Source organism: Nilaparvata lugens, chromosome X (assembly GCF_014356525.2).
Source record: "Nilaparvata lugens isolate BPH chromosome X, ASM1435652v1, whole genome shotgun sequence".
NCBI classification, from domain to species: Eukaryota; Metazoa; Arthropoda; class Insecta; order Hemiptera; family Delphacidae; genus Nilaparvata; species Nilaparvata lugens.
In genome coordinates, this window is record NC_052518.1 from 37,343,099 (window position 1) to 37,369,655 (window position 26,557).

At 34.6% G+C, this 26,557-nt stretch overlaps 1 protein-coding gene and 1 long non-coding RNA gene across 2 annotated transcripts in view; both read right to left on the reverse strand.

The window, feature by feature from the left end:
• LOC120354999 (dynein heavy chain 7, axonemal-like) overlaps nucleotides 1–26,557 on the reverse strand; it is a 714,404-nt gene that overhangs the window by 220,908 nt on the left and 466,939 nt on the right. The gene's annotated exons all lie outside the window — the stretch shown is intronic.
• On the reverse strand, nucleotides 22,616–24,616 carry LOC120355000. The gene is made up of 3 exons (XR_005573361.1): nucleotides 24,246–24,616; nucleotides 23,343–23,536; nucleotides 22,616–23,088 (listed from the first exon to the last, which is right to left on the reverse strand). It is a non-coding gene; the product is annotated as an uncharacterized LOC120355000 (long non-coding RNA).

Consider the following 26,557-nt stretch of genomic DNA (forward strand, 5'->3'; position numbering starts at 1 on the left):
AACTCATTTGTCACCATATCTATACCTGATGCCTTGCCAGATTTACATTTCCTGATAGCATTTTGCAGTTCATTAAAGGAAAATGGTGCATCAAAGAAGGGGTGCAAGACGTCCAAAACTACAAAAGGACTACTAATGTTTGTCATAACTGGGTAGCAAGTATTCAGGTATTCTTGCCAAACATCTATTCCAATTTTATTTCCAAAGGCCGTATCACTTTTTCTTAGCTTACGAATAGTTGACCAAAATTCTCTTGCGTTATGTATATTATTTACTTTGTTATTTAATTTCGTGTAGTATTCCCGTTTGGATGCTTTTATGGCTTGCTTATATTGTTTTTTCCCAGTAAGAAATCTATTATAACATTCCAAGTCGAGGATATTTGACCTATAGGCTCTATATAAAGACTTCATTGTTCTCTTAGCCTGATAACAAGCATTACTGAACCACGGTTTATTCTGGTTTGCACGAACTGATGAAATTCTGCCCTCCTGGAACATGCCGAGTTCCCGTGCTGTGGTTGTGATCTCATGTAGTAGGTGATTGTACATAGCCTCAAAATCGAGAAAAGTGTTGGGATCCAAAGCAGACACGATATGATCCTGATATTGCGTTCTACAATCCATGTTCCATATAAATTTAGGTCTTCTGTGAAAGTTCTGAGCTGGATAGGGAGCCGGATTTGTCGGTCCACTACTGCATCCCTCAATTGTTAGAGTACAAGGCAGATGATCAGAGATCAGAAAATTATCTTGAATGCACATATCCTTTGTTGAAGAAATACCATGTATGTTCGTCCAAATTAAGTCAACAGTACTTCTTCCATTATTACCCAAGTATGTATAGTTCCCGATTCTATCGCTAATTGAACGTCCATTAAGAACATATAAGCCATAATTCTCCATGTATTCAGCGAGTAGTTTACCTCTTGCATTAGGATTTGTGTCCAGTGTACTTCTTCTACTTTGCAAAGGAGTACCGTCAAATACATTTGGATCAATCAAATTATTTAAAAGACCAATTCGACTGTTCTGATCACCTCCAATATATATTTCATAACCGCCAAATTTTTCAAACACTGATAAGAGAGTAGCATCAAAAAGATCTAATACCGCCTTTAATGAGTCTAATGGTCTAAAGTAAACACATCCAACAACAAATTTTCTAGAATCAGAAGTTATCAGTAAGAATAGCCAGAAAGGAGATTCATCAATAATTTCATAAACAAGTTTTTTGTTCAATAACGCAATCAGTCCTGAACTTGGTCGACCTACATCCTTATTCCTGATAGCCTTCACATGTAGTGTATTGTAGCTTTGTTTTACTAGGTGGGGGAGAAGACAGCATTCTGTAGTGAGCCATGTTTCACATAAAATAATAATTTCATTCTTAGATAAAACATCAATTTCTTCATCGCTCAGCAAATAGAAGTTAGACATACCTCCAATGTTCCAAAATGTTATATTTATTTCATTCAAAAAATTACGCTCGTCTGTACCTGAATTCTTATGCTTATTATTTGCTTTGGGGCCGAAAAAAGTTATTTATTTTTCCTGATGTATGTTTAGATTTAACTTTTCTTTTTTTAGAGCTCTGGTTGGAAGGGTTCGAAGACTGTGAAGCGTCAGTTGCCGGCTCCTCATATTCATCATCCTCGTTCTCAGGTTCATTATTGAATGCAGGTCTATAAACGTCTAAATCAGCCAGAGAGTTGATAGCCAAGATTTTTGCGTTAGGTTCTTTCTTTGTTAACACCTTGCCGTTTTGAAACCATAAATACTGTAGACAACCTTTTCTCTGTAGCTGTTTTGCTTCCCGGAAAATTGTACTATTCAAGGGAGACATGTACTCCGAAACGAAAATCTGGGTGCTCTGTCCCATAATGTTTATATCTGTTGTGAATATCTGTTTTTTTTCTTCCACCTCCTTTCCTTCTGCTGCTCCCCCGTCTTCCTCTCACCATGTATGGCTGTAACTGCGGTTAATGTCTCAAATAGATTCCTTGACCTGATACTACCCTCCCCCTCATCCTCTTTCTCCTTATTGAACTGTGTAGACTTGATGGTCTGTTCACCTTTCTTCTTCTTCTTCTCCTTCTCATCCCGCCTCCAAAAGTTGATTTTGCTTTCATTATATTGGTTACAGCTAATGCCGCTGCTTTTTCCAATAGACCCGCGTCTGTAAATGTTACTCTGCTCCAAGCATGCTCTGCCAACTCTCTATCAGCTACTGCTCTGCTTGCTGTATCACTGTTTGTTGCGTACGCAATATCGTGTTTCTTGCAAGCTTCGTCCAATTTATTTACACCTGGGTCGTTTCTTGCTAATCTTTTAGCTGATTTTGTCCCTGGTCCGCATTACAAGTAGCCTACAAAATTAAAAAAAAAAACATATCGCCATAATTATTATTATATCTAGATCGACTCCAGCTTATCTTACTTTTTGAAAATATTTTTTTTTTTTACCTGGTATGTGGAGTTCCACAGGTAAGTCAATGGATTTATTTATAACACTTCCAACTGCACCAGAAATATCACTCAAAATTCCACGTCCTTTTTTTGAGTGACTTTTCTCCCCACTTGGAGTAATAGTACTCAATATCTTCCCCTTTTCAAAGACAGCCATCAAATGGTTTGTTTCAGTCGATAAGTGCTTTATTTATTGCATTCTGCTAATGAGTCTTTCTCTTATAAGCTCTTGATGTGAAGTATCATGTGACAATTCCTTTGAAATTGCATCGGCAATAATTGCAAACGCAGACACTGTAATTTCTCTCACTCTTTCCATTTGTGTTTCACTATTCAACAGTGATTTAATCATCTCTTCTTCCGTTAATTGAGATGACGACGACAATGAAGAAGTAAACTCTTTAATTGCTTGCTCAATCAACTGTTTACACGTATTTACATTGATAGCATCTCTATTGTTATGTGGATTACCAACATTAGTAACTTGTCTGCCACAAATATTAATGTTTCCAACAGGATCCATTTTTGTTAATAGTTGGTTACTCCTTCTTCTTCTGATGATGATGATGTTGCTACGACAATGACGATAATACTGAGGAGCACTAGACCTCATTTCATCATGAAAGTCACCAACTAACTGAACACATTCCTACCAAATCACGTCCTTCTCTTTTGTAAATCCTTTCAACCACTACCCCTTCCCATCACATTTTTTCTTTCTCCTCCTCCTTCTCATCCTCCACCTCCTCCTCCTCCTCCTCCTCACTTAAATTGGTGCCGGTGCAATGCCTTCTATATATCCATCTCCAATTAGTTCTTCTAAAATCGAATTGATTTTTTTTTGATGACCAGTATTGCCAACTGCGTGTGATTCATCAAGCAGGTGGAGCCTATCAACCAACTCATTAGGGTTATTCCAGTAAATGTAGTCGATGAATGTATTATCATCATTGACACTGTTTGGAACAATATAGAACAGAGTTTTCAATCCTCAACCTTGTACTTTCTTTTGCAACAATGGTGTACAAGCTGCTGGTGATAATGGTTTTTTCAGCAGGTTAGTGCCATCATCATCAGCTGTTGTTGTTGATGGTTTCTTTGGAGTAGCTTCATCGGCGAGTTGTAGTTTTTTTTTTATCATAGACTTATACTTTGTTTGATTGTAATTAGCAATTTTTCCATCGGTACGATAACCTTTTCTATAAACATTAGTCCAAATAAGAATTTGTCTGTAAATGCGTTTATCTTTTCCAGTTACTGGAAATATGTAGGGATTTTTCATGAAAATCAACTCGCATAGGCCTTGTGTAACTGTAAACTTGAGTACTCCAACTTCTCCAGTTTGTTCATCTCTTTTAGGATTACTTAGAATTATTTCTCTACCATCATTGTCGAATGACATTACTTTGCTACCCAAAAAATATTTTCCACTAAATGGTTTGATTCTTGGTCCAAAATGTTGATCAATCTCCTTTTCTTTTTTCAATCATCTCAAAATATAACTGCCCAATATAGTATTTTCGGATAGTGTCATTTGTGATACAGGTAACATAGTTTCCTCCCCATCTTCCTCTTCATCATCATCCTCCTCCTTTTCTTCATCCCCATCCTCCTCCTCCTCCTCCTCCTCCTCCTCATCACCATCCGCCTCCTCCTCCTCTTTTTCCTCCTCCTCCTCCTCCCTAGTTTTATTAACAACATCATCATTGTCTTGCAACAAACATCTCTTTATTGAAGAAACTGCAGCTGACCCGCTCCTATTCTCTTCCTTTTTCACTTGTTCGTTATTGTCTCCACTCTCCTTTGCACTGTCACTTTTCTCCAAAATTGAAGGTAGAAGAGAAGTAGTAGATGAAAAGCTGTGTTTACGTTTTCCAAAGTTTGATTGAGATAATGGTGTAGAAGAGTGTTGCTGATGAAAGTAATTTGTTTCAGGATATAGTGATTGCTGATGTTGAAGTATTGATGCTGATGAAGTGTTTGTTCCGTCATCGCTACGGTTAAGAATAAGATTTGTGATATCCTTGAGTGGTTCCAAGAGCGGTTGCATTCGTTTAGTGTTTTGTTCGTCGCTCGAAGATAAATCTTGTGTAAGTGCTTTATGTTTTTGTTTTATATAACGTTTCAGCTTACTTATCTCAGTAGTAGTAGTCAATTTGTAGTTATTCTTTAGTTTTCTGTTCTTTTTCTCTTTCTTCTTCTTCTTCTCCATATTTTTCCTGATCTTCTTACTTATGTTGCTGTTACCAGCACCAAGGACAACTCCACCCCCCTCCATCGCAATAACCAGCACTAGACTAAAGTTATTTCGGTTGTGCACTGACTAAAAATGCATCGAATCCCTGTCTGTAGCGTCCATTATCCTTGTCAGATGTACAGTCAATAACTAGAAATGCATGCACAGATGATGACCATACATTATCACACATGGTTTGGAATTCGTCCAGTGACATATCACCACTGCACACATGATCTCTGAAAAAGTGTTTTGTATTCAACTAGTCCTGTTGGAACACGATTAGAAAATTAGCATTGTCTCGTATCAATTGTTTTGGTATACGGCTGTAGGTTTGTGCCAAATAAAAACAATCCACATTGCTGTGTCTTCCTGTTGTGAAGTAACGTCGTATAGCATCTTGTTGTTCACAAATTACATCATCAAATATAATTATAGAGTTGGGTGGCAGTTCGTGGGGTGGTGGAATTTCATCACTTGTGTCACACTCTGTGTAACTGAGTTCTGGTCCAAGACCACACATTATGGCGCATAAAAATTTGTATTTATCTTGAAATGTGGTTTTGGAAAATATGTAAATATTTGAGAATCGAATACCATTTGGATTGAATGATATGTTGAATAGAACGTTTGTTTTACCACAGCCTGATGGTCCACATATAATGCATCTCACTTGATTTGGAAATAGAGAACTGGGTCATAGTTGTCTTTTTCCCTGTTGTTTCAAATTTCTACTAACAATACAATCAAAATCGATAACTGGTAGCTCTTGTTCAGTTTCAACAAGTTCAAGTACACGATTCCTCCTTTTACTTTTTCCTTTTCCTCCTCTTCCTCCTTCGCCTCCTCCTCTTCTTCTTATCATCATTATCAGATCAGATCAGAACGATTGATCCAAGAATTATAACTCTTATCATAACCTTTCCAACTGACTAACAGCTTATTACCCTTTCTCTTTATAACTTTATTGATTTCAAACGCTTCGGGCAAAGTGGTCTTTAACAGCTCCTCAGCATAGAATCCTCCTTTTATAGGTTGTTTACGGTAGTCTTCCAATTCATAGGTTACAGGGGGTGTTGGTCTTACACGTGTGACTGTAAACAGTTCGTTTGTCCAATTCGGAAGGTAGCCCTTGTCAAATATCATTTTATACTTGCTTATATGAACTCTGTCACCAGGCTCGATTTTCTGCCAGTGTCCTGGATAGAAATTTGGCACTACCACCTTTGTTGTCAGTTTTTGACGGAATTTACGACGATTTTCAGTGATTTTGTCCAAAAGTAGTTGCTCATGTTTTTCATTCACTTCAATAGGCCGCATTCCAATTGTTCTATGCACCTTTTAATTGTATTTGGAAACTAAGCAATCGATTATGTCTATCCACTTATAAGATCCCCGTTCGGTAAACATAGTCCACATTGACTGTTTTAATGTCCTATTGAATTTTTCGATAATTGAGGCTTTCTTATCAGAATAGCTAGTATAGTGATTAATATTATAGCATTTCATTAGATTGGCAAACTTTGAGTTTATAAATTCTTTTCCACTGTCAGTTTGAAGGTTATGTGTGCTGCCAAGTCTATCGAGTATAGGAATAAATGCATCGACTATCTCATTAGCTGATTAATTTTTAATTGGTACTGCGTGTGCAAACTTGCTCAGACAATTTATTATTGTTAAAATGTATTTGTAGCCTTTGTTGTGACGTGAGTATGGAATCATTTCAACCAAGTCGGCTTGTAGTAAATCTTTTAGCCCCTTCAATGTCACCTGTCTTGTAGGGTAGTTTTTCAAAGCTGGTTTGTGTAGTTCCTTGGCTATTACAGTTTTTTCATTGTCAATCTTTTTTCTCTTCTTCTCATTCTCCATTATGGAAAACACCACTTCTTTTTTCACCAATAATACCAATAACACACAGAAATGAAATGGTTTACAAATAGGTATTACCTTTATATTTATAAACAAATACTATATTGAGTAAATATTTATAATAACCCAAGCATGTAGTTCAGGGTCAATGACTTCTACCATTTCACAATATGTTCCACTTGTGGGAAAATCGATAACTAATCCTTGACCATTGTCAGAAGAATGGATACTGGTGGCATGAAAGAAAGTATTGCTCATTATGCCTAGGAAATTCTCTGCAGAACCAAATGGTTCTCTAATATGTGTATTGTTGAAGTCAAACACAACTTCTACAATCCACCTTGTACCACTTGTGTATTGACAACAATTTTGACTCAAACAATTAGACTTTTTTTCTCTATCTGAACAGCACATTTTCGTAAGATAATAATGATGGTTAGCTGATGAAAAACAAAGTTAACCGGTTGGCACTACTGCAAGCTATTAAGGGTGATGTCAAGTGTGATGGAGATATGGTGTACACCTCTTCTTCTTCTTCTTCTTTTTCTGTGATATTGCTAAACAACACCTCTTTGTGACAGTATGAATCACAACTCACAACTGAACTATTGACAATTGCTTCAAGAAATTCTATAAATGGAAATGAGTCATGTAGACATGTGCGCATGTCATATTTACAATTTACTCGAGAACAAAGAAAAAAATCTAAATTGAAACCCGCTGCAAAAGCCATATACCAAGTGTTGAGAGTATTTAGGATGGTAGTTATATTGTTATCATCATCACCATCATCATCATTATCAGCAACATCTTTATTATCATTTTCAACTGATGGATGGAACTGATGGTGATGATGATTGTTGTGTAGATAAATCTTTTCCAAAATACATTGATGAAAGAAAAACTTATTGGATTCATCGAGTCCGCCAATGGTTCGTAATTGAAGAAATTCATCAGTATAGTATTGATCTGCTAGTATAGCTACACATAATAGAACATTATGTAGTAGTATTAGGGTGAACAATTTTGATGTTAATACAATGACTTTCATTGTTGTAATGTTTGAAAATTGTTTAGTTGTGTTTGTTTTATACTAACAAAAAGAGTGATGCAATAATATTATGGTTCATAACAGTGTTTTTTTTTTGTTCTCTACAGATTATAATGTTGGACAAATTAATTAAGAAAGTGACTACACATAGCACAATGGGAATTTCATCTGCAACAAATTTTATGAATGACACATCATCTTCTTCACCATCATCACCTGCAATTCCAATTGATCCTGCTCATCATGATACATCTAATTTAGCATCTAGAAGTTCTCTTAATAATTGTAGTAGTGTCTATATAATAGACATTCAAGGATTTAAAGACAATAATGGAGAACTAGTTGCAAAAGAACTTGTAATTCTAGAGTAAAGTGAAGTTAGTGGATGCCAAAGTGTAGTGACTAGTCATTATTTTTTTGAACAACCGTATCCAAATACCTTTTTGTCAACAAGTACAAACAATCATAATAATGGTTTACAAACTTAACATGGACTGTGGTGGGGGGAGCATGGTCTAATAGGGCAACAGCAATTACTACCCTACAGTAGTTTTAAAAAAGTTATTGTTGATGCAATTGAAGGGTGGTTGTTCAATCCAACCAAAAGGCATGGAAATGGAATAGAAATCTATGTTTATGGGTTTAAAATAATGACTCTCCTATACAAACAATTAGATGGTTTGTTTCTCTCAAACACAATTCACGATTATGTTCGAATTATTGATATTTCATGTGAGTATGCTTCTGATTTTAGTCCACCAAACCTTGATGGACTGTTAAAGAAATGTAGTAGCTCAGTTTCACATGTCTATTGTGAAGAACATCATTAACTTACATTATTGGAGGAAATACGTCTATGTATACAAGAATCTCTTGCATCTACAACACAGCAGAATAGTGTTAATAATGATTTACCTTCGGCTTCATCATCATCATCATTGTTGGGTGCTGATAGACATAACTATAGATGTTCATTGCAGATTGTCCATGCTTTGCATGGCTACATCAAAAAATCAATGTTGAAATTAAATATGAATATGTAATTGATTTTATGTAATACCTATTGTATATATGAATGTACTTTGTGTGTGTGTTAAACCAATATATATTATTTTATTGTCTCTCTCTCTTCTCTTCATTTTCCCAACTTCACTTACTGTCTTTTTTATATTACAACATACAATCGAGTGTGTCTATGAAATCAAATCAATACTCTTGCACTACTGGGGGAGGGGTGACACTGAGCATGCGTGCGCACACCCTGTTTATGGCGGGAAAAAGATTTTCAGGTGGAAAAATCTAGTTTGAGGTTAGAAGGAAGAAAAAAGGAGGGAAATTTGTTGTGGCGGGAAATTTCAAGGTCAAGTGACGTCACTGAACAGCTGATGACGTCACTAACCAACTGTCATGTCACCCCCCAACCAAGCCAAGGCCGGGGGCGGGTGGGGGACGACGCTGGGGTAGCGGGTGGGGTGGGCAAGATAGATTCAAATCAGCTGATTTTGAGTTTTCTCTGTCCTAATTATCCTACTGACATTAGTATGGCTCATAGGCTACCAACTAAAAATAAAGCAAATATTAAACCTATTGTTGTGAAATTTCTTCGTAGACAAGATAAGGAATTGTGGCTTGCTAATTTCAAAAACGTATCATCAAACGACAGGGCTAATCATGGTATTTCGACGAAGTCAATCGATAATATGTATCCGGACGGCAAGGTGTTCGCTCATCAACACCTTCCAGCACATATCCTGGATCGGCTCAAGGTGGTGAGGGGCGTCGCCTTCCAAAAGGGCTACAAATACGTATGGGCAGGGAAGGAGAAAATATACGTCCTGAAAGATGCTACCCAACAGGCAATATTGATTCGTAGTAAAGAGGATTTGAACACTCTATGAATCATAGATTCATTATTTTAAATATGTATGAACTAGACAAATTGATCGAATTAAGGTTTCATTTTATTTTATATGTCAACTATTATTTGGAGGTGAAAGTATTACTTCAATGTGAATTCAGGTGCAGTTATGGTTTGCTTTTCAAGCATTGTTTATTTTTTATTGAATACATCTTGAGTGAGGGTCGAATTTCTATGATTGTGGTAATTTTTGCCATTCTAAAACTTGTGGTAACGATTATTGAGTTCATTTTTTCAATTTTTTTTTATTTTTTGTTTCCATTTTCTTACTCAAAAAAGCTTAAGTTTTTTAAATGAATATGTGGGTTTTGGGGAAGTCCCATGTATTATCTATTATATTACATTCTTCTGTATATTTTGTTTTTTTGTTTTTTTGTATTCCAATTGTTTTATTTAATTCTCTGAAATCATGACGCTAGCAAGATTACTTAGTTCAATTGAGGAAGTGAATACCTTTTCCTCAGAATCAGTAGTCATTGGCATCTATCACCAAAACATACGGAGAATGCAATCAAACTTTGATTCAATCCTATTATATCTTAATGGTCTAACTGTGAAACCAGCGATAATTATTCTTAGCGAGGCCTGGCTACAGCATGAGAATGATGTTCTATTATATCAGATAGATAACTATGAGAGCTTTTCAGTATTCTCTGCTTTATCTAGGGCTAGTGGTATTGTCGCTTATGTGCACAATTCCATTGATGCGAGGACGGGTGATTTCCAGATTCCGAATTGTGATTGCCTACTTCTGAATTGTATATATGGGGATCACAAATTCTCAGTAATGGGTATTTATAGATTGCACATTGGTGATCGTAAATTATCTATTGATAATCTGGGAAATGCTCTTCAGGATGTAAAAATGAATGATTTGATCTATGTCGGAGATTTCAATATAGATATTAGCCTAGATGACATTGTTGTAAATGATTATTTAAACTGCTTAAGCAGTAATGGTCTTGAACAGCTGATTGATGTCAACACAAGGGTGGTGGAGTTGTCATCAACTTGTCTCGATCACTTCTCTTATCGATCTGATTGGGCTACTGTCAGTGGAATCGCAGTAATTGATAACTTTATCACCGACCATAGATAGAGCCTTAATAGGATTTTTACCGGTTGGAGAGGGAAAAATATTATTATGTAATGCAACTGAATTCAATAAACTTGATTATGATTTAATTTCTGAACACATAAAGGCTCAATCATGGATAGGTGTACTCGAAGTGGATGATACAAATACAGCATTTGATAAATTCTATAGTATTATGAACAATATTTTGAATAAATCCTTGAAGCAAGTGAAATATAGAAATAATCTGAAAATGATAAAACCGTGGATGACCCCTGGGTTGACAAACAGTATAGCAGTAAGTGATAAATTGTACAAGTTACATAAAAGAATGCCTGATAATATTACACTCAAAAATAAATTCATAACTATGAGAAATAATGTAAAGCAGTGGATAAAAGATGCAAAATGTAAATACTATTCAGACAACCTGAATTTACATGATGAAAATCCAAGGATAAAAAGGGGAAGTATTACATTCAATCTTGCCTGGTGAAAATAAAAGAAGCCCTGGGATTCAACTTAACGCAAGTGGCTCATTGATCAGTGATAGCAAGAGCCTTGCAAATATATTCAGTAAATATTTTATTGAACTTTCTAAAAGACTCTCCCAGACTTGTCCACCAAAAACAGATCATATAATACAGCGATACTCAAATGAATTCAAAACGGAACTAAATGTCAGGTCAATTTTTCTGGATCCAATCAGTAGTGAAGAACTTATACAAATTGTTAAAAAACTCGATATGAATAAGAGCTTGGGTAACGATAGAATAACAGCTAGAATTTTGAAGCAGAATATCTCATATCTTTCCCAGGTTATTACATACTTATTCAATCTCTCAATAGTTGAAGGGAAATTTCCAAATGTCTTGAAAATCGCAACTGTTATACCGATTTTTAAAAAAGGGGACAGATTGTCCAAAACTAACTACCGTCCCATTTCTCTACTACCTACCCTATCAAAAATATTCGAAAAACTTATAAAAAAGAGAATTCTGAATTTCTTAGATAGTAACAACTTTTTCTCTCAGCAACAGTTTGGCTTCAGAGAGAATCTTAGTACTGAACTGGCACTTCAGCATTTCCTGCAGAATGTATATAAGGGATTAAATTAAAAACAAGGTGAAAATGCAGCTGGTTTGTTTATCGACATAAGTGAAGCATTTGATACAGTTGATCATGATCTTTTGCTACATAAATTATGGCGAGCAGGTATCAGAGGCACACCGTTGGAGATGCTTAAAACTTTCCTTCAAGAAAGAAGACAATCAGTTAAAATCGATAATGAGATTAGTTGCCCTTTGGTAATCTGTCATGGAGTACCGCAGGGATCTGTCCTGGGACCTATATTATTTTTAATATATATCAAAGAATTATTTAAGGGTGACTTCAATGGGGAAATAACTACTTTTGCTGATGACACTGCATTGTCATAATAATACAGACAATGAAATCCAACTTCAGTTAAATATCCAGCAGGATTTGGATGAACTATCACTTTGGTTTTCTTGTAATAAATTATCTATGAATGTACAGAAAACGAATTATATTATTTTTAGTCTTGCTGGGAGTCAAAGCCTTCCAGATCCTCACTCCTTCACTCATTTGACTGCAGACGAGACCAATTTGATTGTCCCATAGTTAAAATGGAATCCACAGTAAAATATTTGGGTGTGTTCCTGGATAACAACCTATCTTGGAAACAACATATATCAGTCCTTAAAAAGTCTCTCCACTCTTACCTCAGAACAATGTTCAGATTGAAGGGTTTTGCAATCAGAATATACTTAGAGATATCTATAAGGCGTTTGCCCATTCAAGACTTAGTTATGGTTTGAGTTGTTGGGGGGGGGGTGCCTATTACACTACTTTGGATCCTATAATTGAGCTACAAAAATCATCCATTAGAGTAGTTGCTGGCGTGGGTTATAGAGACCACTCTTTTCCAATATTTCTCCAATCTGGGATTTTGCCGCTGAGACATATGTATGTTCACAAGGTATTGTCCATGTTTTACTTGATAAGTGGAAATGACGGTGTAACAGTGGACTATTGTGATTTGGTTGAGGGTCCCCATTTAACAAGAGGAGTGGTAAATCACAACCTACAAGGAGTCAGGCAAAACTGCACTCTTTTTAGGAAGTCATTCATTTCTCTTACACTTAAATTTTTCAATCAATTACCCAATGATATCAAAATAGCTTTCAGGTCTCGTGATAGAATACAGTCGCTTAAATCTATTATCAAGAAATGGCTACTAAGTATTACCCGAGACAATCTTGAAACCATGTACAACCCTATGATTTAATTTCCAGTGATGAATGATCTATTGCTCCAATCTTGCCAAAACTGATTAATGTTATTTTTTCCATTTTTCATTAATATATTCTCCACACACTTCAAAATGGTTCTAAATAATGCTTTGGTGCTTGTTCAATAATTCTTAAAAATGTGTTTGAGTTGAATTCATTGTTTCCTATTGACTGGCTCATTATTCTTCTCCGTTATATTCCTAAACTCTGGTAATGTATTGTTTTGAAATTATTATATTTATTTTTAATTATTATTATTATTTTTTCCATATCATTTTTGAAATATATATAAATTTTTTGTTTCTCTTCGTCCTGCGTGATGAATAATATATTATTACAATTATTAATACTAGATTAATCTTTCATATATTTTCCTTGTTGAATTTGTATCTGCCAGTTTTCTCTGTCTCTGCTTGTTTCTTGTCTAATTGCATTGCTCTCAACTGTACTCCATCATGCGGACGTGATTTTATCACTTGTATGGTTGAATATTTCCACATATTATTAATGTCAAACTATAGTAGGAAAAGTATTTCATGTTTATTATTGCTTGATTGCTTGTTGGTATATTGATGGAATTAAAAATGTATTATTATTATGATGGTGCAGGGGGCAAAGCCCCCTGCCGAGCGCGAAGCGCAAGTTATATGAATATGATCGGTAAAGAACAACAGGCATAGCCAAAAACTATTCTGTTCCAAAACTTCTATAATTATAACATGTCCGAAAAAATAGGTTGTTTTCAGTAGTTTTGAGTAGTTCCAAAATTATCCACCAGATTTAGTGATAAAAGCAGTACTTTTCAGTACTTAGAAGCAATACTTAAAAGCAGTACTTACTGCTACCCAGCAGCTGGGATTGGGTGAATTTCAATTTGTCTAAATAACCTTAAAGTTTGTGTTCAATTCTGTTTTAATGTGGTAGGTTGTTCATACTTTTCTATTCTTTCAAATGGCAATAGGATGATATTATTATGAATGTTATTTGATTCTTGAATATTAAACACAAATCACGAAAAGGTTTTTGATCAGCTGTTTTGGCGCACTTGAAATTTGGACAATTTGAATGTCAACAATGCTTGTTATCGTCGACTGTGGAAGTTGAGGTTAGAAGTCCTATCCTACTCTGAAAATCGAATTTTAATAGTTTATAATATTTCTTATTTGTATTTCATTCATATAAAATGATGGTATCTTATTGCAGAATCCTTTATTCTAGAAACATAAACTAATTCCGTTTCGTAATAAACTATTTGTAAAAACATTCAGCTCCAAGGAAATTGCCCAAGTAGTTCCAAAATTATTCACCAGGTTTCGTGGCAAACGCTGTATTATAAGGTTGGAGGTCGTATTCTATTATACTCTGAAAATTTAATTTGAATAGTTTATAATATATTATTTGTATTTCATTCATCCATTTAAAATGATAGTATCTTATTGCAGAATACTTTATTCAATTCTAGAAGCATAAACTGATTCCGTTCCATAAACTATTTTGTAAACACGTTTACATCAAATCAGAATCAGCTGACTTCAAGGTTATTTTACAGCCCTGGGGCCGTAAAAATTTCACCGGCCTGGTCAGAAAACAATCATTTTCGGCCTCCATATGACGCATGAAAACCAGCTCATTACATCCAAGTGGGCCGAAATAGTATATTTCGCACCTAGAGCAGAAAATGAGATTTTTCCGGCTCGAAATCGGTTTTCAAGTCCGAGGCCGTAGCCCGAGGACTAGAAAAGATTGAGAGCCAGAATAGTTATTTGTGCAACTAGTGCGCAAAGTGACAGTTTCTGCACCAGAAGAAAGGCTAGGGCGGAATGGTTTTTTGAGTGCAGCAGAGGAACTTTGCTTACATATTTCACATTTAATTTTTCCTACCATTGAATATGAAAATTGAATAATTATGGGTAAAATTTGCTGAAATGCATGAAATGTTTTTCTGTGTAATTCTATAATGAATAAATAAAATATAATAATGTAGTAGTGTTGAATAAATAAAATTTCAATTTGAGTTTGAATTTGAGTGTTTGAATGGGGGGGGGGCGGCTGTGTGGTGTGTGGGTGGCACTGTGCTGTCCTACAACTTGGTGTCCTTAATATTATTATAACGTGGACCTCACTATACCACAGTCATTGTTACCAACTTAATTTTTGTTTTTGTGCACTAATCCTCCATATAGCCTACTAACTATTTTGCATTGCCATGTTGCAAATCTGGAGTGTAGAAAAACTTTTTCCTGCACTAGAGCAGGAAATGATTCTTTGCATTCTGTAATCAGTGCAGCAATGGCCACTTTCCAAGGTAACTGTAGGAAAAGAAATTTTTCCCGTGGTGCGAACGCTTTTTTTTGCCACACATAAAAATAAAGAATATATACATATATATATATATGAGAATAGTTGTTTACTAAGCACTTCTGAAAGCAGAAGTGGAAGGTGATAGCTCTAGCAAATCTGAGGTAATCTGAATATCAGGAAATTGTCCAAGTATTTTTATTATTTTCCGATTTGTCTAAATAACCTAAAAGATGATGATCAATTATGTGGGAGGTTGAGTTTCTACTTTTTTATTCTTTCAAATGACAATAAGATGATATTATTGTAAATGTTTTGATTATTGAATAATGAACACAAATAATGATTTTTTTTTTTGATCAGCTGTTTTTTGATCACCTTTCTTAGTTTCATGTTAGCGGCTAGAAAGGGTACTCAGAATTACATGCATCCTTCATTGGTTACTCCTGAAATTGCTAGGTACAGAGAAGACTTATTGTCTTTCCACTTCATAGTGGCAACTCCCAATGGAGAAAGTAAAGAAACAGATAATATTTTTCTCAAAATAGAAAATGTTTTTTCATAAAGTCATAGGATTCAACTGTATTTATTTGATTTATCGAACAAGTACGATATTCTACTAGGTAAAATTAATGTGAACTTTGCTAGTAATAAGCTTGGATGTAAATAGAGAGAGAATTGTTGTTTTCACAAAATAATGAGTGTTACTTAGCAACGAAGCTACAACGAGATTTTCATCCCAGATAATTCAACCACAAATGTGACAATTGGATCAATTACAGAAGTGAATAGAGATGGGTGTAAAATTTAATATGGACTTGTTGATATTGAATATATGTGTCCAATATTTATTCATGAACTCACATACATTTGTCCAGAGCCCATGGAAGTGGAACAAATGAAAAGTATAATTGATTGTAAAGATATTAAGGAGCCGTGTCAATCGAAACGCTCAAAACTATCGAGTGGAATTCCCAGCCTTTCAACAACAGATGTTATGAATGAGGAAGAAGAGACCATATCTTGAAATAAGTGATACAATAGGCATATCCCAAAGTTGTGAAACTTGAGAATGGAAATATCAAGAATTATTTGATAAGGAATAAACATTAAACAAAAACTATTGATGAAAACCTGATCCACACAAAGAATTACAGGTATCCTCAAGTATTTCAAGAGGATATTCAACTAGAAATAGAACAACTTTCAAAGAACTAAATCATTTGACATTCGAATTCACTCTACAATTCAACAATTTGGGTTCTACCGAAGAAACAGGATGCATCAGATCAAAGGAAAATACAAATGATGATAGATTTTTTAAAATGAAAAATAAAACTGTGGATGAAAAACATCCATTGCCCAACACAGAGGACTTATTTGACAAGTTATGACGTGCTACTTAGTTCTCTGCAAACGATCTAGCATTTTAGGATTCAGGATTATACCAAATTTAACCACACCGAGATTCCGTTCCAAGAACAGAGTTTTCCACTGATAACGATCACTGTTAGTTTCTCTGTCTTCCCTTTGGGAAGAAAAAATCACCAACGTTTCTAAATGGACACGATTTTTGCCAAAATGCCGAAAGTGTTAGTGTAAATGAACGATATAGTTGTGTTCTGACAGAATCACGGAACATTCGAAACACCTCAAATCAGTATTTAAAAATTGGAAGAACGTAATTTGAAAATCCAACGTCCTAAAACGGAATTTTTCATGCGTGACGTACTGTACTTAGGTCATAATTATTATATCTGGAGACGGGATACAGCCAAATACCTCCAAATAGAAGCAGTTGAAAATGATCCTCTACCTCGTCGAACAAAAGAAGTCAAGCAGTTCTTAGAACTAGCCGGATATTACCGGAAAAGTGATTAGTGACTACGCAAAAATAGCGAGCCTTTCACCACAGTTCTATAGTTGATAAAAAAATGCAATCCAAATGATGAAATCTTCAAAGAAGCATTAGAGAAACTGAAACTCATGTTACAAAATTCTACAATTACCTGACTTTTCACGTCAGATTATACTCATGTGATTCTAGCAACTGTGCAATGAGAGCTGTTCTTTCTTAAACTATGTGATGGCAAAGACCTACCAAAATCATATGCATCTCGCACTCTCAATAAACATGAAATGAACCTATCAACGATATAAAAAGAACTTCTGGCAATAGTTTGGGCTTGCAAACATCATCGCTTTTACCTGTACAGAAGAAATTCTTGATCCGAAAGGACCACAAACCCTAACAATGGTTACAATATGTTGATGAACCTAATTTTCTTTGTTCATTGGATGGGGACTCTACATCCTAATTCTTATGGAAAATTATACATAAGTACAAAATGTTTTTGATAAAAGCCAAGAGATTTTGGTGTCGTGCACTCACACTACTTTCCTTGAATGGTGATTTTTTCCTCATACTGCAATAACATTAATGGGATGAAACTTTTTCTACAAATTTATGGAAGAACTGGTCAAACAATTCTGTTTAGAAATAGTTAGTGGTCAACAAACGCGAAGGGCAATTTATTACTCAAAATTTTGGCATAAGGTGTCTCGTTCTAATATTTTAAAACATCTATGAATCATTGAAAATTTTTAAATACATTCCTTATCAGACAGAATTAAATAGGGTGTCTTGTGATGCTGGTTGTCCATCTGCAGATGGGTTTCATCTTAAGGACATGATCACCATTAAGTGATGTTGCCCCTCTCTCATTTCTATACAAGTCACTAGTTAGAGATATCCTAGAATATGCCTCTGAGATCTGTAATCCATATTGCAATGGCCAAATACCCATTCTGGAGCGTTTACGAAACAAATTTCTGATATATTACAAGAAGTTTACTGTCTACTGTCCATTTGATTTCCCAACTGATACGCTTAGGTGTATATTTGGAATCGAAACATGAAAACCAAGGAGGGATGTCAGATCCCTTATTCCCTTTTACAATTTACTAAACGATGAAATAGATTCTGCTCATTTTCTTTCTAAACTCGATATATACATTTCATCCATAGCTCATCATTCTTCATTCTCTTTTCATATAACACGCTCCAGAACAGAAAGTCATTATAGAATCCAATTAATAGATTTCACAGGCTTTTCAATTTTTTTGTCTGGGCGCCTAGACGTCGTTAGGTACTCTCGTGCCAGATTCTGCAATACTCTGAAGGACTTAATTTGGGATAGATATTTTCGGCCAGGTTTCCGTATGAAATTTTTATTTTTCTATGACATTTTTTCTTCTCAGTGTCCACATGATTCTGACAATCAGTGCCCACAATTAGATGCTGACACAAAAGTAGGGAAAGTGCTGTTAGGTAGTGGGAGTAGTTGGTGAAGGAAAGACCCGTCTAAAGAGGGGCTTCTCTGTCTTTGAAAAATAGCTGTGTTAAAAGTAATATTTCACGGACTATAGGAAGGGGACTCACGGTATGCGATTTTCAATTGAAATTGTTGTATACACAACATAATCAAAATATCTCCACGGTAAACAAACTAATTCTTGAAACGTATATAAATCTTGAAATTGGAGTGCGTTGGTGCAACCATAAGAACCGTTATGTACTTGGCTTGTTATAATGTTTTTGGTTTGTAAATTTGTTGATTCCTCTTATTCAACCATTCGGAGTTGAGTCAGAGCAGTCGAAGAAAGCAGTCGAATTTCTGTTAGCTCCCTTATCGCTTATAATGTCGGTAAATATCGCGCAGTATCGTGTTCGTGTCAGAAAGTTCAGAGCTGTATTTATGAAGCATTCTATTGAACTAAAATCGAACACTATGAATTGTAAAAGTTTTTTCGCCCCACTTGGATTTGATGAGCTGGTTTTCGTGTGCCATATGAAGGCCAAAAGTGATTGTTTTCTGTCCAGGCCGGTAAAATTTTCACGGCCCTAGGACTGTAAAATAACCTTGAAGTCAGCTGATTCTGATTTGATGTGAACGTGTTTACAAAATAGTTTATGAAACGGAATTAGTTTATGCTACTAGAATTGAATAAAGTATTTTGCGATAAGATACTATTATTTTATTTGGATGATTGAGATACAAATAAGATATTATAAACTATTCAAATTCAATTTTCAGAGTATGATAGAATCTAAACTCAAACCTCATAGTACTGCATTTATCACAAAACCTGATGGATAATTTTGGAACAACTTGGGCAATATCCATGGTGCTAAACGTTTTCACAAATAGTTTATGAAACGGAATCAGTTTATGCTTTTAGAATTGAATAAGGTATTCTGCAATAATATACTATCATCTTATTTGGATGAATGATAAGATAATATATATCATAAACTATTCAAATTCGATTTTCAGAGTAGGATAGAACTTCTAACCTAAACTTCCAGAGTCAACAACAAGCATTGTTAATGTTGTGATGAATCTTTTGAGTAAATCTCATGAAAGGAGAGAATCAACTAGCAAAATTAAAATTACCCTTATAAAATAAAAGGTTTGCCAAACGAACAGTTAGTACCCGAGCGATAAGGCTTCCTTATCAACAGCTGAGTATAAGAAAAGAGTACCGTTTTGTACTACACATTTTTTCAAAGAATTATTAAATAAAATTATAATTATTCTGCAAATCAAGTACAAATCATTTATGAATTGTTCATTGAACTTTTGGAGGTTACACTTTTGTTTACAATTGATCAGATGTTTTGTAGCAGCTCAGACACAGCTGACTGACTCAATATATTATAAATGTCATGCCAGGTTTTCATGCAAGCTATAATATTATTTCTAAAATTAGGAGCTATTGAAAAAGGATGAAGAATTTCAAATAGAAAAATAAAATGTATGTATTATTGTTAAAATTATTTATTACTCACGAAATTACATTATAATGCCAAATGTTGTTATAACGAACTAGTTCATAGCATGAATATTGTATCACTGATAAGAGCAGCAAAAATTAATTATAACAGTTTTGAATATAATAAGAATTGTATAGAAATATTGAATTGTAAATTATTGATTCAACTGAGTCACATGGTGAATGAATCTCTTTTTGGCAAGTCTAAGCCAATCATATGTCATAGAAATGGCACCAAAAGGGATTATCGTTTGAAAGCATCATATGTTATCAGCCAGCAAACCTGCCTTATCATATATGCTAGTGCAAGTACACTGTATAGGGGAACTGTATCTAGAGAATTAAGTAATTTGAAAAATTATACAAATTGAATTATTATTGTAATCAAAGGAATTATATTTTACTGCTTGCCACTGATGTCATGCCTACATCATAATCATTCTACCAATGGCAAATTTTCATGCAAATTAATTACACAGAGATTCTCAGAAAAAGGTTCTAGCCAAAGGCTTAGAAGAAGGCAAGACACTTCCCTTTTAAAATCCTCACCGCTAAGACCTTGTTGAAAAGTTACCAAAGACCTATTAGTGAAATTTCGTTAGATTTTTGTATTTTTTATCTGTGAGCCAATATTTTAGGCTAATTTATCTATTGTTTTGTAAATTTATTCATCAATTGATTACTCTACGAATTCTAATTTAATTATCCCCTTATTTATTTGGTGAAAGAGATATTTAAATTAAAATTCCACATGTGCTAAGACCAAAGCCTGGACCAGCCACCAATCATACCAAATTTGATCTGAAGGAACCATGACCGCCAAGAGGATTCATGTGAGTTTTATATATTTGGGGCCCCAATCTACGCTTCGAAAGAAAATATGGTGCAGAAAAATATAAAAATTTTCTCCGTTAAAGTAATGGCCATGCAGACAAGCGCTTATAACCATCAAGATCCTAGATTTCATCTGGTATAGAATTTATAAGAACTTGTAGTTGATTAACTATCCTCCGCTGCCAGAACCACAACCTGAGTAATTTTAAAAATCTTTTATTATTTGTTTTCACTATTTTTAAAAAAACTCTCAAATTTGTCAATTATAAGTTCTGTTGGATCATGCATGGTATCATGTGAACACAAGCAAATTTCTAATTATTTAGTTAATGTTAAACTATTCACAATCTGTAATCCAAGCTTTAAATCTGCACTGTCAAACCATATATTCCATTATATTATATTTCCATTTTGTCAATTCGTCTTCTGAGTTCGATTATTTCTCAAGCCTGTCAATTATTATGTCTGACACGTTCTATATTATCAAGAACCGATCAAGTACGATCATTGAAATAATTGATTCAACCTGGATATTGGAACAGATCTGAGTGAATGTAGTGTGTGGGGTCAGATCGAGATTACCTATTCTCTGTCCTTACCTGCTCATATATCAGCTTATATCTGTGTTACCAACTTTGGCTTGGGAGCAAATTTTTTGACTGTATGGCAGATGCATCTGGAGATAATGTAATTTCCTACAATAGAGCATAGTGCCCGACAAGACTCTGTTCTCGAAATATATTCTGAACGATCTCTGGTTCTTAGTACCCTATCTTAATCCTTCGGAACTTATCAGAGATGCAGTCCCATAGATTATCTACATCGGGATTTTTGCTCGACCTGTATGATTTTATATGCTGTTTCATCACAGGTGATAGTTTTAAGATATTTGTATTCAGTGTTTAGCGACCGCTACACTACCTCTGAAAATTTTATCATTATACAATCAGTCATAAGAAAAATCAAGGGTGAGCGAGTGTTTATGCCTCCTGCGATTCAGATGATTGTATCGAATCTTGTAGTGACTCAATCAGTCTGGTGTTCACTTAGCGTCCACATGTGCATTTTCAAATTTTTAACCTCAATACTGGTGACTCAGTACAAGATTCGTTATACGTGGAGCTATTTGCAGCACCAGACAATTTGACGCCCAACGTGGGGCATCTAAATAGGGCATTACAATTTGGCGCCCAAAGTGTTAGGCATTGATGAGGTGAATAATCGACTGCAAGGATTATATGGTTGTTCAGTATACTACAGCGCTGACAATGGGAAAATTTTTCAAAAAAAATTAATGGTTGTGAATTTCTTCAAATTTAATATCAACTGTTCACTGAGACATATAAAATAGCAAGACTTGCCATACACAATTTCTGAACAAAATAAATTTATCAATTGATGAATTTTTCAAAGAAAGAATCAAACTCAGAATTTCACTATTGTTGTCATTTGAAAATTGCTCATATTATAAGTCATAGGTATAAGAGATACCATAAGAAAGAGTTATACCATTTTAAGAGCACTAGGTCTATATCAAAGCAGTTTTTAAAAATTTAGGAAAGGAGGATTGAATTCATTTGCTGCATTTTTAAACCTTTTCAGGGCATAAAGAGGGAAGTAAAATTGAGTCACGCATATATTGTGGAGTAATTCAAGCAGAGCATCACTGCTTTTCATAAAACATTTTGTGAGAAATACTAACCCTGAATATAATTACGGCAGGAACTTCTAAGATTGAAACATTTACAATAATGAGGATAATAAATCATAATAAGCATACCTGCATTATTGGATATCCATTATTCTTGCATGTTCTTTCACTGTTTTATGTTAACGATATTGCTAATTTCATCCACATTTTTATCACACATATTATTGAATCACACTTTTGTATTACTTCATTTGAACGAATTTTTTACACTGTTTCAATTTTTGATCATCATCCATTTGTAATCATTCACATAACCTCACATATTCGTGGTCATTTCACTGCACTTGCTTCGTTATACCATCCAATAAATAATGGAAGATCCACACCGCTTCCTGGAGAACACATCGGCGTCTTCAAGAATGGAGGAGTTTGCGCGGGAGAAACACCCATGCACTGCCGTTCCAGAAGTCCAGATGTCTGCACCTCACACCTCAGAATTCCCTCCGCCGAAGGCCAAACACCCGTTTCCGTGCCAGACCTGAACACCATTGTGAAAGCAATAAATAATGTGATTACATTAAATGAACAGGGTTCAGAGAAACTGGATCAAAAGTTGAAGGGAGCAATGGAGGAAAGCAGAATGTTAGGATGGCGAATCGAGGAGGAATATCATACAATAAAAATCAATATTGGACCAGTGATTGAGCCCATGCATGTGAAAGCAGACATACACGAGGAGGAAGTCATCAAACAAACAGAGGAACATTTGACAAAGATGAGTGACCAACCTACCCGGGATAGCCAGCTTGGAGTCAACCCGCACCACACCAGATGCCAGGAGGAGCCCTAGGACGCCATCCATGGCATAGAGGGACAGCCCGTACCACCGCGCGCAGACCACCAGGAGTCCAAGGACGTTGCCCACTGAGTTGAAGAGCAGCCTGGACTGATGACTGCCTGTATCTCCGATCCACCAAAGAAATCACCTGCAACACATCAAATCAGTATTCATCAAAACCAATCAGAAAACAACATTAGAACAATTAAAATCCGCAGAAAGTCAAAACTACACACAAACAGCAGAACAATTCAAGAAAGAAGAAAAATATCTGGAAGGATCACAGTACATCAGAGAAGAAAACCATCTAATAGAGTTTATTTACACCACCATCATATTAGGCTAAAATCTTACATCAAGCTTTCTACCAGCATGCAAGAGAGAAGAAAATCATCAAGAAGGACCTATAAACACTAGCATGTTAGATTCAAATATATCAAACTATATGTCACCGGCCGACAAAGAGGAAATACATTTGAAAGAATTGATCTACACCACAGACATGTTCGTTTTAAGCCAAGTTTAATAAAACAGATAGCCACAAATCGGAATAGGACCTTGGATAATGCCAAAATCAAATCTAGATGGTGGCTTGAGGAAGAAGCAATTCTGAATTAACTTAGAAACTACATTTGTGGATTACATCAATTATCAAACTTTTCATAATCACAGCCTACCTATCAAATCACATCTTTGCGGGCTAGCACCTTTCTACTGCAGCCTAATCATCAACATAACCTAACTTCGACACACCTCAGCTAATGAGAGAATATCATCAATCCACATCAAATGAAAAAATCAAAATCAACTTTAAGTCAAGAGAATAAAACTAAAAAACAACTTTAAAAATTACCAACCTGATCAAGCCATCCGCCTCATACTACAGTCACCATGGAAACCACAGCCTAGTACCATCTGCCCACCTAGAAAACAAAAATAAAATCTATATTATCAACAGAAAATATTCGCAAATTAGAAACGAGATGGATTCAGTAGTGAATGGGAAGAAAGAAAATAAACAAGATTTATTCAAATTAATACATAGAAATAACCTCAAAATATGTAATCGATGAAGGAATCAATTTAGAACCAAAGCCTGTTCAATAGTTCTTCTTCACACCAGCCAATGTGTGCGAGATCACAGAGCAAATTATATCAAAATATAGCAATATCATTATAAATTATTGTTATCTATTATTTAATGAAAAAGTATAAATAAAAATGCAACCAAAAATATATTATTTATGTTAAATTGCACAAAAAATATGCATGTTTTAAATGTTATCCAAATGTATCTCTAAAAAACTCAAGAAAACGAAATTCTTGTCCTTAAATATGAAATTTATTATTGTTCTATCAAAATATCATGAAATGTAATTCAAATCGACAAAAATAATCTCCAAAGCACAGCATTTGTAATCAGCATTGATAAAAAAAATCACATCAAGTGTAACCCCGCTTGTACACAACCTACCAAGTGTAGAAAAGGAAATGCTTGAATCAAGCAGTGAACAATTGTTAAGTCAGCGAAGTTAATCATGTTCTCACCCCAATATATGTTAAAGCCCAGAAAAAGAGTCGAAACCTGTAACACCAAATAATGAAAATCTATATTTGTTGCAAATATCGCTAGAATCCCAAGAGGATAATATGTTGAATTTTTTGTTGTATTTGTTATAGTTGTGGGTCTGCTCATAAGCCACCCTTGAATGGATGTTGTGAATTTTTTCAATGAAGGATCCAAAGAGACCTCATTAATTGTATTTGGATTATATCCAATGAGAGTAACAATCAATTATTTCTTTTTCTCGTAGCCAAAAGTGCATGATATATTGTTTTAGTGTTAAGTGTGAAGTTTGTAGAAGTCAGGAGATAAAATGGTACATTCATCACAATATCAGATTTTTCAAATAGTCATTGTTTCGACTCGTCCTCCAATAACCCATTTAAAATATCCTGGGGGCTTTCGTGTGATAAATCTTTTGAGTAAATCTCATGAAAGGAGAGAATTAACTAGAAAAATTATAATTACCCTTATAAAATAAAAGGTTTGCCGAACGAACAGTTAGTACCAAAGTGATAAGGCTTCCTTATCAACAGCTGAGTATAAGATAAGAGTATCGTTTTGTACTACACATTTTTTCAAAGAATTATTTAATAAAATTATAATTATTTTGCAAATTGAGTACAAATCATTTATGAATTGTTCATTAAACTTTTGGAGGTTACACTTTTGTTTACAATTGATCAGATGTTTGGTAGCAGCTCAGACACAGCTGACTGACTCAATATATTATGAATGTCATGCCAGGTTTCCATGCAAGCTATAATATTTTTTTCTAAAATTAATAACTATTGAAAAAGGATGGAGAATTTCAAATAGGAGAATAAAATGTATGTATTATTGTTAAAATTATTCATTACTCACGAAATTACATTATAATGCCAAATGTTGTTATAATGAACTAGGTCATAGCATAAATATTGTATCACTGATAAGAGCAGCAGAAATTAATTATAACAGTTTTGAATATAATAAGAATTGTATAGGAATATTAAATTGTAAATTATTGATTCAACTGAGTCACATGGTGAATGAATCTCTTTGGCAAGTCTAAGCCAATCAAATGTCATAGAAATTGCACCAAAAGGGATGATCGTTTAAAAGCATCATATGTTAATCTGTTATCAGCCAGCAGGTTTGACTTATCATAATATATGCTAGTGCATGTACACTGTATAGGGGAACTATATCTAGAGAATTAAGTAATTTTAAAAATTATACAAATTAAATAATTATTGTAATCAAAGGAATTATATTTTACTGCTTGCCAATGATGTCATGCCTACGTCATAATTTTGCTAGAAAACTTCAAAAGGAATTCGGCTTCAAATATGTTTGGGTGGACAAGACTGGTACAATAAAGATAAGAATTGTTGAGAACAGTAGAATCTATACCATACGATGTGAGAAGGACTTGAAAGCTGTACCAACTACAGTCAATTGTTAAAGATTTGATTTATTTTCCCTATATTGTAGGTCTCATATAATATATAATTATTGTTTTCCGGAAATGAATCGTGTCAAATCTAGAGTGTATTATTATTCGATTTCACATATCTGTTTTTATTCATTAATCAATAATCAATCATAATTTTACAACTGTTA